The sequence below is a fragment of the Scylla paramamosain genome, unplaced genomic scaffold, assembly GCF_035594125.1.
Source record: "Scylla paramamosain isolate STU-SP2022 unplaced genomic scaffold, ASM3559412v1 Contig32, whole genome shotgun sequence".
Taxonomy (NCBI): domain Eukaryota; kingdom Metazoa; phylum Arthropoda; class Malacostraca; order Decapoda; family Portunidae; genus Scylla; species Scylla paramamosain.
Window position 1 is genome coordinate 61,139 of NW_026973697.1, and position 10,286 is coordinate 71,424.

Genomic DNA, 10,286 nt, shown 5'->3' on the forward strand with positions numbered 1-10,286 from the left:
ATGTCCTAGAACGTTGCCACTGTTATGGATGCCGAGTCATTAAGGGGCTTTAAAAAAAGATTACATAAATTCATGTATGAGGACGATGAGTGAAAGAAACAGGTTGGTATGTTTTCTGCAGGGACTGCCAGACGTAGAGTACTGCAAGCAACCACCGGTCCACTAGCGGCGTGCTGTTCTGTCGTAATCTTGACCGCTGATGTCTCTCTCGGCGCTTGTTATCTACACTTCTCTTTCCTTTACTGCTTTTTGTACTTGATTTGTATTATTTTCTTTTATTTTTTTGTTTTCTGAGGTTTATGTAAAATTATAAACATACATTTATCGTGTTATTATTACTTCCACCAACCATTAATTGCATAAACACCTTTTTTGCATGTTTCATATATATTGTCCGACTCCTTAGGGCGCGATAGACTCAACAACAACAGCTGTCATCGGCGCCACAAGGAGGCACTGCAAGACCAGAAGCAAGTTTTACCCACAGCGCATCATTTCTGTTACACTAACTAAACTCGCCAAGTCTTTGGAATCTCCTTCAATAATTTTATGTTTGACAGCGGCATATTAAGCGTTTCTCTCTCTCTCTCTCTCTCTCTCTCTCTCTCTCTCTCTCTCTCTCTCTCTCTCTCTCTCTCTCTCTCTCTCTCTCTCTCTCTCTAATGTTTGGTTCGTAAATGTTATTATTTCTGATTATTACACTTACATAAAGAATATATCTATCTATCTATTTATCTATCTATTTATCTGTCTATCTACACCTATCTATCAATGTACATTTATCCATCTCTACACATCTATCTATATATCTATCTATTTATCTATCTATAAATCTACCTACTTACTTACGTACCTATCTATCGATCCATAATTTTACTTTTTTACACATATCTATCTATCCATCTGTCTGTCTATCTATTTATTTATCTACCAATCTATCAAGCTATACGTATGAGAGCCCCGTGGCAGATGGGCGAGGCACTAAAGTTTGCAGTGCCGGAAGCCCCCACCGCCCCAGGGCCTCGCGGGGATGCCTGGGTCTTCTGCTCGGGGCCACGGGATAGAGAGAGCTGTGTTGTATCGCCTCAGACGCAGAGCAACGTAAAACAGGGAAGTGGTGGTGATACAGGAGTGTGTGTGCTCGTGTTGGTTGCTTATTCTTCGTGAGATTTTTGTTATTATATGAACAGAATGCGTGTGATGGCTATGGAACATTTCTGAATAATTTTTTGGCCACACCTCCAACAGTTGTAAAAGGGATTTAGTTGAAGTGACATAGGTTTTTGAGAAAGTTTTTATGGTTCTAGCGACAGATTAACAAGATATCTACATTGTTAATAGGAGAAATAGTCATGAGAGCCCGGCTAGTTATCTCTGTGGCTTTTGAAAATAGTCGTGATGAGAGAACTTATATTGCAAAGGTGTGGAGAATCAGCTGTTGCTACTACTACTACTAATACTACTATTATTACTACTACTACTACTACTACTACTACTACTACTACCACTACTACCGTTGCTACTGTGTGTGTGTGTGTGTGTGTGTGTGTGTGTGTGTGTGTGACAAGGGTCCTGTTGTGTGCTTCCCGATGACTGACTGACTGACTGACTTAATAATTGACTAAATGAATAGTTGACTTTGATGTGTCACAACAAGAGGATCATATAACGCAGTAAATTACACGCTGAATAATTATATAGTAAGAGAGAGAGAGAGAGAGAGAGAGAGAGAGAGAGAGAGAGAGAGAGAGAGAGAGAGAGAGAGAGAGAGAGAGAGAGAGAGAATCACGTGTTATATTCAAATTTCATTCTATTTATGTGTATTCATCTATTTATTTATTTATTTACTTTTATTGTTTTTTCTCTTCCTTTCTTCTTCTTCTTCTTCTTCTTCTTCTTCTTCTTCTTCTTCTTCTTCTTCTTCTTCTTATTATTATTATTATTATTATTATTATTATTATTATTATTATTATCATTCACTCTACTTACATGTTTCCGTTGTCAGTATTAAGTGTCCAACAAGGCAACAGTTAAGTAATACACAAAACAGTACAACTCATTAATATCATCCTTCCTCAGCTGCTCTGCTAATAATAACAATTCAAGTGCACTGACTACACTTTCCACTGCACTTATAAATCTTTTTCTACTTCATGCCCACTGTTATCATGTAATCTGCTTCCTTCTATATTCCTTCTAAGTGCATAGAGACTACCAATTATTAAGTAAATACAATACTACCCGCTAAGGTTACAATGAAGTGTGGTTAAGCAGTAATTCTCCTCCCCTCTCACCTTTATTCTGTCCACCTCACTAAAGCAGGAGTTAACTAGCACCTTCCTTCGCTCCTTCATCCCTTTCATTGGCACACTCTGGAACTTTGTCTCTTTCTGTCTTTCCTCCTCTGCAATGACTCGATCTGTTTTGAAAAGTGGAGTAGCAAGAGTCTTCTGGAAATAAATTGATCTAATTTTATTTATTTATTGCTCATTTATTTATTTACTTATTTATTTTTACTAACTTTTAACTGCGAGCGGAAACTTCAGCATGCTATTTTATTATTTTTTCCCTTAGCCAGGAATAAAACAAAGAATAAAAGACCAAAAGGGTATAATTTCCAGTATACTCCTTAACCAATTTCCATTTATATCCCCCTGTGCACCTCTAACTCCTTCACAACAACTGCCAATTCACGAGCTTCACGCAGGCACCAGGTGTTGACCAGAGCAGAGTAAGGACTCACTCTCCTTCCAGCGTCCTGTTAGCTGAATTTTTAACAGAAGGATAACAAGACGTCTCCGGGATTTAACTGGCCAACCCGAACAGAACTCTTTCCATATTTACCTTATGGAAAGAGGTAATTACGCTGGTGTTTTTTTGGTATAGAGTTTTGTAGCCAGTGTTCTTTTTATACGAAAATGTGTTATTTATGACAGACTTGTGTTCTGAGGCGCCCCGAGCTCTCATCAGGAGTGTTTTCTATGGCCACGGAAATGATTAGTCGGGGTACAGGGATGTTTTTCATTGAGGGTACAAAATCAAGTGTGTGTGTGTGTGTGTGTGTGTGTGTGTGTGTGTGTGTGTGTGTGTGTGTGAATAGTGTTTTTCAATAGGGCCATGTATGCGTTGGGTTAAAAAATCAGACCTGTAACTTTTCAATCTCTACTAGTCATGAAAACACCCATAAAAATATAAAAAAAAAAGATCTCAGCCACCTCATCTCATAAAAGCACTTCCTGAGAACCCCAGCTACCTTTTCCAACCACTAGTCATAAAAACACGCTTGGAAACTCCCAATAACTTCCACCACAACACATCGAAAAAAGAGACAAGACACTGAAACGTTTTGAAATACAGACTTGTTACTTAAATCATTTCACTGCCAGCCATTTTTTTTTTCCATAATCATCTATAAATTTTAAGATACTTATACTGCAGTTTCTTTGTAACCTCTTAATCTCTCTTCTTTCTGCCTCTATAAAAAATTATTTCTTTACAATGTTTCGAATGTTGACGAAGGGAAACCTTACCGGTGGAAGGACTCCGTTGATTTGATCATAATATTAGGATTTGTTCTTAAGCGATTTAAGGTTTTGATTGCACCTCGTACTCTCAAATGATTTTTTTTTTTTTTTTGTTGCCAAGGGCAACAAAATTATGAATAAAAAAAAGGGCCCAGTTAATGCTAGTTTCCATGCAGATGTCAGATAGAATTAAAAAAAAAAAAAAACAGGTCTTGAAACCTCCCTCTTGAAAGAGTTCAAGTCATTGGAAGGAGGAAATACAGAAACAGGCAGGGAGGTGCAAAGTTTACCAGAGAAAGGGAAGGATGATTGAAAATACTGGTTAACTCTTGCATTAGGGAGGTGGACAGAATAACGATGAGAGAAAGAAGAATGTCTTGTTCAGCGAGGCCGCGGGAGGAGAAGAGGCATGCAATTAGCAAGATAAGAAAAGTAGTTAGCGTTAAAATAGCGGTAAAAGAGAGCAAGAGATGTAACGATGCGGTGATGAGGAACAGAATGAAGACAGTCAGTTAGATTGGAGCCTTCAATATTAGGGGTTGTATTCTTAAACGATTTAAACTTAAAATATTAGGGTTTGTATTCTTAAGCCATCGGAGCTTTCACTAATCAGGACTTGTACTCTAAAACGATATGTCTTTTTAGTAACAGCTTAGATTATTGGAACTTTCAGTATTAGAGTTTGTATACTTAGACAATCTAACCTTTCAATATAAAGTCTTACATTCTTAAGTATTGGTGCTCTCAATATTTGTGCTTGTATTCTTAAACGATCTGACCTTTCAGTATTAGATCTTGTACATATTTTTAGTCGATCTGAACTTTCAAAAGCACATTTTGTTTGGACACAAATGTAACTAGTTGGATTATTATCATGTCTTCCTTTAACTATGGCGCAGAATCCTTGTTTAACTGTCACTAGAATCACGAAGACATCCTCGCAAACTCATAACTTTCTCTACAGTCTGTTAAAAGAAGTGAAGAGAGGGCGCTGAAATATTTGAGACTATGGACCCTGTAGGACTGCGAGGCATAACATAAAGACTGTTGCTGCTGCTGCTGAAAATATGGGTAAAAGATGGAGTGAAATAGAGGTCCATTGCTCCTACAGGGTTCTCCTCATAGCAGCTACATTTTAACAAGTTCTGAAAATAAGAATAAAGTCGATTAAACTTGATTTGGGCTCAGGATGCAAGGCAGTGAATGTTATTGATGAAGTGTTAGGTTCGGAGTAAGATGTTGTGAAGTTTAGTAACTTTAGAGAAACTGAGATAGCTAGAGTTCAGCAAGCAGTTTGAAGCTCAGACATTATTGAAATTCCCAAAACAGAAGGGAGAGTTACCTATAGTAGTTTTCTGACACACACACACACACACACACACACACACACACACACACACACACACACACACACACACACACACACACACACACACACACACACACACACACACACATACACACACACACACACACACTCTAACAGAAGGTAAGTTACTAAGAAAAGGTGTCAAGTCGAGTGCCTGGAACGTAGTGAGGGTAAGAGAGTTGGTGTTCGTGAGGATAAACGGCTACTGAGATAAAATTCACATGAATTACGTACTTGTTTGATGGAGACGTGGAGGTGTGATGGAGTGAGTGTCTTTACTATGGAAAATGGGAATAAAATTAAGTGCTTGTAAAGATGTGTTGGAGTTTGTATGTAGTACGCAGTTATTCAGTGTTGATATAGTAGTGTGAGTGAAAGTAGCTATAACTTAGATAACGGGAGGAGAGATAGTGTTCTTAAAAATGAGAGGACACGGTGTTAAAATTTGCAAGTTGTACGCTGTTATTTGATAGAGATACAAGAGTGTGAATGTGGGAGTGTCTTGAAGGTAGAAAATGGGAATAGAGCTGAATGTTCGTAAAGATGAGGGGGACACTATGCTAACATTTAAAAGTAGTACGCAGTCATTATACTCGTATACATGTAAGAGTGAGACTGAGTGTTTTTGACATAGAAAACAAAGAGAAAATTAAGTGATTCTGTGTTTTATAACTTTCCTATCCCCAGTATGTCATTGTATAATGCAAGAAAAATAACGTAGATATAAATATAGATACACATAAGACCCTAAAAAAAATAACACTATAATTACACCTATATATCTAAAATGTACTCCACTTTCAATTAACAAACTGAAACTATTCTAAAAGATGACGGGAATACTACTTTCCAAGATTCGTGCCTGTGTAGCCATCTGACGGAGGAGTGGGGCGCGTGAGGCAGTTATCATACTCGTAGCAAAACTGTGGAAATACTGGAGAGCTCTGTAGCGGCGCAACGAGAAGTGGCTGTAGTTGATGGCAGCAGGAGTGTGCTTCACGCCATAGAGGAGGAGAGTACAGGGTGTTAGCTGGTAAAAACGAGTTTGATGGAGCGGAGTTATGTGGGTAGTAGATATGTAAGAGGGAGGTGCTGATAACGGAGTGTAGAGAGCAGGTGTTCGCTTTTTAGTACATCTTGAGGGAGGAAAGTGGCGTTCAGATATACGTAAAAGATGTAACAAGGCTGATGCAGACTAGGTACTTGGGGTTACGTTGCTGAAAAGGACGAGGAGTAACGGATTCAAGTTTGACTGCGTTAGATTTTAGAAGGGAGAAAAGTGGCGTTCTGATATGCGTAAGGGATATGACAAGGCTGATGCAGATTAGATACTTGTGGTTACGTTGCTGAAAAGAACGAGAAGTAACGGATTCAAGTTTGATTATAGTTTAGATTTTAGAAGGGAAAGGGACAGATTCGTACATAAATAGACTGGTAAATGACTGGAATAAGAGTACATTCCGTAATCACGTTATTTGTGCTGAGTCAATAAGGGAGTTTCAAATATTACGTATAGATTTATATCCATAAATCTATACGAATGATAAATGATACAGTATGGTTAATGGTAAGTATGATAAGTGGATAGAGGTATGTATGTTATATGCTTTTCACAGGGACTGCCACGTGTAGACTTACTGACTCTTTGCAGCTTCCCTTATGTTCTGTATCTACACTACTTGCTTGTGCGCTGATGAGAAGAACATAAGAAGTGGCGAGTGTGTGTTACAGTATCCAAGGTGTTCAGCATATCCAGTGCAGTACTTCCTTGGTATACTAAATGACTTGTCGCGACGCCGTTTGAACATTTACTTGTGAAAATAAAACAGGGAAAGTTTTCTGAAAGATGTTTGGAAAAATTGCCTTCTATCACGGCGCCATTTGGACGTAAACTAGTGAAAAAAAGGAAAGAAAAAGATGAAGGAGAAGCTTGAAAAATTAACTTCCGCGTCACAATTTGGAGGTGAAGTGGTGATAGAAGAAAAACCCTATTGCGTGAAAAAAAAGAAAAAATAATAATGGTTAACCCTTGCATTAGGAAGGTGGACAGAATAGGGGTGAGAGACAAGTAAAAAAGTTTTGTGCAGCGAGGAGGGGAGGCATGCAGTTTGCAACATCAGATCACTTAGCGTGAAAATAACGAAAGAAGATAGCAAGAGATGCAACACTGCGGCGATGAAAAAGAGGCTGAAGGTACGAGTGGAAACCTCCCCCACCCATACATGTGAAGCATACTTCATACATGGACGGATAAGGCTCCTGTACAGAGTTAGCTGCTGAGGGTGTGAGAAAAATTGGCTGAGACGACTCAGAACGCCTAACTTCATAGAAGCTGTTTTGGCTAGGGATGAGATGTGAAGTTTCAAGTTTAGATTACTACGAAAGGGCAGAACGAGGATGTTTGGTGCAAATAGAAGAGGGGGACAGTTAAGTGTCGTTGAAAAAAAAGGGATAGTTGTCTGGAAGGTTGTGTCAAGCACATAGGAATTGGAGGAATTGAGTTTTTAATGCACTGAACAACATTAAGTTTGCTCTGCCCAGTGAGATATTTTAGAGAGATCAGAAGTCAGGCGTTTCGTAGCATAAGTTGTTTATCTCCTGAATGGTTGGACATCTACAAAAAGATATGGAGAAGTGCAGGGTGGTATCATCAGCGTAGGAGTGGATAAGAGTGGATAGATAATTGATAAACAATAGGACAGGACAGAACCGTGAGCAACACCACTGTTAATAGACTTAAGAGAAGAACAGTGACCATCTACCACAGCAACAATAGAACGGTCAGGAAGGAAACGAGAAGTTACAGAGAGAAGGTTAGAAGCCGTAGGAGGGTAGTTTGGAAATCAAAGCTTTGTGCCAGACTAACAAATGCTCTTGATATGTCTAAGTTAACAGCGAAAGTTTCACCAAAATCTCTAATAAAAGAGGATGACCAAGACTCAGTAAGGAAGGCCAGATCGCCACGGAATCCATGCTACCTAAATAAATCTTCAAGACAAATATAGAATAGGCTTTAAAATAATGGGACCTGTAGCCAAGGAAAGAGAGGAGATAAGGGGCGCCCCTGGAACACAAGGCACTAGGGCACGTGTTTGCTGTCATCAGGTTCATCAACAATACCAAACAACACTACCCGAATCCCGTCGCTATGACGTGGAGAGAGTTGCGTCATGTTTAACCAACTCAGAATTTATATTGCTAACTTGCTTTCTTTTGCTCTCTTTATATTTCCAGTCTTTTATTAAACTTATACGTATTTTTTTCAATATATATTATAGCAGTGTGAACATTATTATTTAGAAAGTAGAGAGAGAAGTCATGGTTCAGTCAACTCAGAATCTATATTAGGTACTAATTTCTTTTTATTTTGTTTATTTATTTATTTATTTTTTAGTTGTACCTTAAAGTTCTATTATTTTATACATCCTGTATCATAGTAGTTTAATTTAATTAATTAATTAATTAATTAATTAATTTATTTTTTTACTAAAGGAATGTGCCAAGAAAGAGATTCATAGTTTAGTCAACTCAGAACCTATATTGTTTACTCCATTCCTTCTTCTCTTTCGATATAATTATTCTTTTTATGGAATTTCAGCGTATTTTTTTTTTTCACTCTTGTTTCTGTAACGTAGCAATATGAATTATTATTTTGTTTTGAGAATGTAGAAGGAAATTGTCTTAGTTAACTTAAAACTTATATTACTTTATTTCCTATTTCCTTTTCATAGTTTTAGTCTTTTCTTAATGTTCTATGTATTTTATCACTCCTGCTTTTGTAAGAGAACAGATGGAATTTTTCCTAAAAGAACGTTAATACAAGTTCGATATTTTTTCTTCTTTTGTATTACAGTGATTATTCAGATTCCTACGTATTTAACTCACTAGTGACTTTACATTATATTAAAATATTCATCCTGTGTTACATTTATGAAGTAGAAGGAGAGGACGTGGTGGAGGAGGAGGAAAAATGTTACAGTACGAGTTTTTTTTCTTGTTTCTAATCTGTAGATGTATTTGTCTTCCTTATTGTTTCTATAATTTTAGTATTTTATTACGCGAATTGAAAGTACAGATTAATCAAAGTACAATAGTTTTCTCCAACAGTGGAAGTGAAATTCTTATTTCCTACTCCCAGCCCAAGCAACGTCAGCCGTGGACGTCAGTCTGTGAGAGTAAGAGAAAGAAGGTGGGTGTATGAGTCTCTCCGGTGGAAGCCTAGTGGCCCTCACCTGACAGACGAAAGCATTAACTATCCTGATTATCAAGGTCTGTCAAAGAAACAGGTAGAGGCATCTGTGAGGGTAAGAGAAAGTGTATCGAGAAGGTTTGTGAGAGGGAGAGGAGAAAATCTGTCTGTGAGAGAGGCATGAATTGACGGTCACCCTGAGAGCATTACCTCGCCAGGCTCACCGTTCCCATCACATTGTCCTGCTTTATTAAACGTGGTGTTAGTATTTACTAATGCCAGTGTAGCCGTTTTCAATTTTTTAAACACTTTTCCAGCTCCGCACTTCGGGTTACGTAGACCAGACCCGAAGTCGTATTGGAAGTGTTGGTGAGAACTACCCCTCCCCAATAGCAGACCAGAGTGATATTTACCAGTCCTGTGCAACGGAAAGTTATGTTAGAAATATTAAAATGTACCAAAGTGTTCCTGTGCGAAAGAAAATTGTATACATCCTCTAAATTAATATATTTCGGCGTTCGAAATGCCGCGTTCGGGTGCGTTTTGGAAACTGCGCTTGCAGCCTGATGAGTTATGGTTTGTTTAAGGGCAGCCTCCACCGTCACTGACAGGTCCCAGTATTATTTTACTTTTTCTAGAGTCTCAACATGGCTTTCTTACCTTTATCAGATAGATCTTCTCATTGTGAGTAATTTGAACATCATGTACATCCATCGCAAATTATTTATAATGATAGCAATTTTCAAAGATTAGTTAGGTTAAGTTAGCTTTAGTTTGGTCATGGGGTGCTTTTTTTGACTGATATTGCTTCTAGAGCAAACACAATCATCATTCATTAATATGAGTGTAAAGAAAATATCAGCAGTACCATTATAATTCGCATTTATCAAGTATTATAAAACCTCCCACTCGTCTCCTGGACGGCGATTCTTCTGGCCTCGACACAGGTGCGTGCACTTTCATTTTTTTAAGTAGCTAGATTTTCACGTTTCTTCTAATACTGTACACAGAGAAATAGCTAACACGTATCCACATGAACGTTCGTAAGAAACGCTCACTATTAACTATATTACAAGCCAAAATAGGTTCGCCCTTCGCCTCCGATCAAACCACTCTCGCCATCGCTTCGAACATTAACATACAATCACAGATTTTTTCACTGTTACATGTTGCATGATGATTCTGAAGGTATGTATGGATAGAG